Below are 5,866 nucleotides of genomic sequence, written 5' to 3'. Positions count from 1 at the left end.
GAAGCAATCCAATGCCCATCAATCCATGACTAACAAACTGCCGTATATGTATACCAAGGAGTACTATTCAGCCATAAGAAAAGACGGAGACTTTGCATCTTTGTGTTTACCTGGATGGAGTTGAAACACATTCTTAGTAAAGTATCACAAGAATGGAAAAACAAGTATCCAATGTACTCAATATTAATATGAAGCCACTATATAAACAACTACACTCCCACATGGAAGAAAAACACAAATATAGTCGACCAAGAGGGATGGGGAGAAGGGAGGGCAATTGGTAGGGTCTCACCTAATTTGCAGTGTGAGGGTGTTCAGCACACCCCCTGGGTGAAGGGCTCAACTAAAACTTGAACTTTACCTTAGAAATGAAGACAATGTAACCTAAACATTCATACCCTTGTATTAATCTGAAATAAAAAATAAAAGTCATTGGCCTATACACATATTTAAAGCCATGAGACTCAACAAGATCTTTGAGAAGAGAAGGCTGCTCAGAACAAAACTTTGGTAACTCAAAATTTAGAAGTTGAGGAGAAGTAATCAAGAAGACTGAGAGGCAGCTGCCCTTAAGGAAGGGCAGTGGAAAGTATGCACGATGTTACGAAACCAAGAGGAAAATGTTTCAGGATGGCAGAAATAGTCCAGTGTATGAAGCACTACTAAGAATTTCCATTGACCGTGATTGACTGTAAAGGAAACTATTTTGTCTTCCAAGCAAACTTTCTCCAACCTCCTTCTCATAAAATATCTCCAGTGCATAAGAGTAGGGATGTTTCTCTAACTTAGATTTGACTGATGACAACATAATTGAATGAGTTGGGTTTGTTGTGCTTGTCTGCCCTACAACCTTTCCATCCTCTCCTGGTAGTACTCTTTCCCACAGAGAACCTCTTTCCTGTAGTATTGTGTGGTTCCTCTGCCTGTTCCCCACCTCTAGCATGTAAGCCTGACCTGGGTAAGTGAAAGCCTTCCTTTGGGCTTTTCTGCCAGTATTGTTGGAAAATACTCATTCTTTGTATTGGGGTGATTAAGCTGGTAGAATGTGAATATGAAGTTGTCAGGAGCAATCTTGCTTATGTTAAAGAATGCTTGACTGAGAAAGAATAAAAACAGAGCTACATATGGCAAGAAGGCAGAGTGCCAATGTTGCCTGATCCACACATGCTTAACCTTGCATACTGACCTCACACTTAGCTCTATGAGTCAATAAATCCCCTTCCCTGCTTGTTTTTTTTTTTCCTTTTTTATTGTAAATTGACAGTTGTATAAATGTATGGGATACAAAGTGATGCTACAGTTTGTGAATACAATGTTAAATAATCAAACCAAGCTCATTAACACATCCATCACCTAGAATACTTTAACTATTTTGTAGTGAGAACATGTAAAATTTACTCTCTTAGCAATTTGACATGTACAATACTCTGTCACTAACTAGATTCACCATTCTGTGCAATAGAACTCAAAACAATAAAAACTCCTCCTGTCTAACTAAGATTTGGTAGCCTTTAACTGTGAATTTTCCCATTCTTTCAAACCCCCAGCCTCTGTGATCACCATTCTATTCTCCATCTTTATGAGTTCAAATGTTTTATATTCCACTTATATGTGAGAACATGCAGTATTTGTCTCTATGTGCCTGATTTACTTTACTTAGCACAATATCCTTCAATTCCATCCATGTTGTCATAAATGCCAAAATTTCCTTCTTTTTGTAAGGGTGAATAGTATTCCATTGGGGATATATATGGTATATATATATATATAACTATATATAACATATATATGACAGTGTATATATATACATACACACACATATATATAACATATATATGACATTGTATATATGTGGGATTTTCTTTATTTGTTCATCTGCTGATGGCTACTTAAGTTGATTTGATAACTTGGCTATTGTGAATAGTGCTGCAATGAACATGGGGTATAGACATCTCTTTGAAAAACTGATTTTTTAATATCCAGAAGTCAGACTGCCAAATTATATGGTAATTCTGTTTTTAGTGTTTTGAAGAACCTCTATACTATTTTCCATAATATCCGTACTAATTTATATTCCCACCAGGAGAGTACAGAGTTCCCTTTTCTCTACATCCTTGGCAACACTTATCTTTCATCTTTTTAATAAAAGCCATTTGACAGGTGTGGCTGAGATATCTCATTATGATTTTAATTTGCATTACTCTAATGATCAGCAATATTGAGTATGTTTTCCTATGCCTTTGGCCATCTGTATATCTTCTTTTGAGAAATGTCTTTATTCTTGGGATTCAAGAATAGGAAAACATACACAAATCCAACAAATGTCATATATCACATTAACAGAACGAAAGACAAAAATCATATGATAACTACATCAGAAACAGAAAAAACACTCAACAAAATTCAACATCTCTTCATGATAAAAACTATCACCAAATTAGGTATAGAAAGAATGTACCTCAACACAATAAAAGTCATCCATGAGAAGCTCACAGTTAATATTAGACTCAATGGTGAAAAATTAAAAGCCTTTCCTGGAGCAAGACAAGGATGCCCACTCTTGCCATTTCCACTCAACATAGTATTGGAAGTCCTTGCTAGAGGAATTAGGCAAAAGGAAGAAATAAAAAGCACCCAAATAATAAAGAAGGAAGTGAAATTGTCACTATTTGCCAATGACATGATTTTTTTCTAAGGACATCTCAAAATAATTGGGTAGGGAGCGGCAGGCCCTGGGCCTGCACGTGGCGGAGACTGTTCTCTGCCCACCGTGTCCCTGGAGGGCCATGGCGCTGAGGTGGGGGTGTTTTACCCTCTGGGGCCTGGGAATTGAAGAGGTTTTCATACACCTGAAAGGAGAAAATGTCAAAACAAAGTAGCCGTTTACAAGCTAAGCAGCAGCCCCAGCCTAACCAGACGGATTCCCCTGCAAGAAGCCCAGGTAGTCCAGGCCAAGAAGAGGAAAACAGTCCAGGATGTCAAAAAAAGAAAAGAGGAGGTCACCAAGAAACATCAGTATGAAGTTAGGAATTGTTGGCCACCTGTATTATCTGGGGGGATCAGTCCATGTATTATTATTGAAACACCCCACAAAGAAATAGGAACAAGTGATTTCTCCAGATTTACAAGTTACAGATAATCCTTTTATTAATCTTTCACCTCTCCCTGATTTAAGCTGGGGGTGTTCAGAGGAGGTTTGGCTAAACATGTTAAAAAAGGAGAGCAGATATGTTCATGACAAGCATTTTGAAGTCCTGCATTCTGACCTGGAACCACAGATGAGGTCAATACTTCTAGACTGGCTTTTAGAGGTATCTGAAGTATACACACTTCATAGGGAAACATTTTACCTTGCCCAAGACTTCTTTGATAGATTTATGTTGACACAAAAGGATATAAATAAGAATATGCTTCAACTCATTGGAGCATTATTATTCATTGCTTCCAAACTTGAGGAAATCTACACTCCTAAACTCCAAGAGTTTGCTTATGTCACTGATGGTGCTTGCAGTGACGAGGATATCTTAAGGATGGAACTCACAATATTAAAAGGCTTTAAATTGGGAACTTTGCCCTGTAACAATCATCTGGCTAAATCTCTTTCTCCAAGTTGATGCTCTTAAAGATGCTTCTAAAGTTCTTCTACCTCAGTATTCTCAGGAAACATTCATTCAAATAGCTCAGCTTTTAGATCTGTGTATTCTAGCCATTGATTCATTAGAGTTCCAGTACAGAATACTGGCTGCTGCTGCCTTGTGCCATTTTACCTCCATTGAAGTGGTTAAGAAAGCCTCAGTTTTGGAATGGGACAATATTTCAGAATGTGTAGATTGGATGGTGCCTTTTGTCAGCGTTGTAAAAAGTACTAGTCCAATGAAGCTGAAGACTTTTAAGAAGATTCCTAAGGAAGACAGGCATAATATCCAGACTCATACAAATTATTTGGCCATGCTGGATGAAGTACATTACATAAACACCTTCAGAAAAGAAGGACAGTTGTCACCAGTATGCAATGGAGGCATTATGACACCACCAAAGAGCACTGAGAAGCCAACAGGAAAACACTAAAGAAGTTAACCAAATAAAGAATTCACCAAGTACAAGGTAGAATTTGACATAAATGAACTACTAAAGTTTTATAGGAAGATAGTGCTGTGATTTGTACTGGCCAATACAGAAGTTACACTGCCATTCTTTGGTGAAAAAACTTAAAATTGGTACTAAGAAAGAAATTTAATTCCTATGTTAGCTGTTAAAGAAACAACAGGACTTGTTTATAAAGATCACTTCATTCCCAAGGTTACTGGATAGAAGCCAGCCATAACTTATGCCATAGCAACCTTTTTTTTTTTGATCCAGTGTTACTATGTTTATCTTGATAAACTAGGAATTTTATCATTGAAGTTTTACCTTAAAGGGTACATTAAATGATATATACTTTGAATCTAGCTTTTAGATTCCCAAAATTCCTACAATCTAGATTAGCGCAATTTGGTTCTTGAAAATAAAACTTACACTTATTTACAAAGGTTTAGTTGTATAATAAGGTGACTAATTTATCTGATAGCTGCTATAGCAAGCTATTATAGAACTTGAATTTCTACAAATGGTGAAACTAGTTTATTTGCCTTGCCATTATACATTTTTTAACCAGTATGGCTTAGGTGAACATGGTGTTTAACCTGTGCTCTAAACAATGGGAGTACCAAAGAAATAATAAACAAGATTATTATTGTGGCTCCTACTGTAGCTGTGGCTCCTACTTCTGGGGTTTACCCAACTTAGGTTGCTTTATAATATAACCTTTTTGTATATTGAAATTTGGGCGAAAAACTTAAGTACCCTTTCAAAACTATTTATATGAAAAAGTCACTTTATTACTCTAAGATATCCTTAAGAATATCCTAAGATATTCTTAAATTTAGTGTGACTAAGGCTTTATTTATGTTTGCAAAACTGTTAAGCTTTGTCACTTTGACTCTGTCCTTTATCTCATAATGTAGGGTTTTTAAAGAGGACCTTAACACTTCACTAAATTCTATTTTCTTAAGGCAAAAGAGTATTAAATGTATACTGACTCCTAGAAATCTATTTATTTTTTTAAAAGCTTGACAAAAACGTGCTGTATATAGACCAGCTACTTCTGCATGCTTATTTTAAATTAGCTTTTAAAAAAAATTTCAGCCTCAGAAAGTACATGTAATTAGAAAACAAATTATACTAGATTTATTTTGTTTCCAGACATGTGAATCTCTTCTCCCTTTGAGGAAATTATAAATTTAAGCTATTGTTATGGTATAAAGTCTTCTGTACTGATTTTTTTAAATGAATATTTCATTATTTTGTCTGAAAAGAAAACACCAGTAAATGTGTACATATGTGTTATATAAACTTAATCTTTTAATACTGTTTTTTTAGCCCATTGTTTAAAAAATAAAAGTTAAAAAAATTTTAAAAAATAATTGGGTAGGCATGATTTTATATGTGGAAAACTCTACAGACTTACCAAAAAAAAAAAAAAAAACCTGTTAGAACAAATAAAAAAAATTCTGTAGAGTTATAGGACACAAAATCTACACAGAAAAATTAGCAGTATTTCTTTCTTCCTTTTTTCCTTTTTTTTTTTTTTTTAAGCTGGCCAGGGCCAGGTTCAAACCCTCCACCTTCAGTCTATGGAGCCGGCACCTTACCCAGTGAGCCACAGGTGCCCTAGTAGCATTTTTATATACCAACAGTGAACTATCCAAAAAAGAAATCAAGAGATAACATTGACAATAGCTACCAAAAGAATAAAATAAAATAAGCTATACAGGAATAAACTTAACCTAGGAAACAAAAGACCTATACATTGAAAGCCAGGTTTGGT

At 35.4% G+C, this 5,866-nt stretch overlaps 1 pseudogene; it reads left to right on the top strand.

Annotated features, from left to right (window-relative positions):
• Positions 1–2,862: 2,862 nt before the first annotated feature.
• On the top strand, positions 2,863–4,068 carry LOC100952190 (annotated as a pseudogene).
• The last annotated feature ends 1,798 nt before the right edge of the window (positions 4,069–5,866 follow it).

Source organism: Otolemur garnettii, unplaced genomic scaffold (genome assembly GCF_000181295.1).
Source record: "Otolemur garnettii isolate 467f Iridium unplaced genomic scaffold, OtoGar3 scaffold00046, whole genome shotgun sequence".
Classification (NCBI taxonomy): domain Eukaryota; kingdom Metazoa; phylum Chordata; class Mammalia; order Primates; family Galagidae; genus Otolemur; species Otolemur garnettii.
This window is presented reverse-complemented; position numbering and strand designations above follow the sequence as displayed.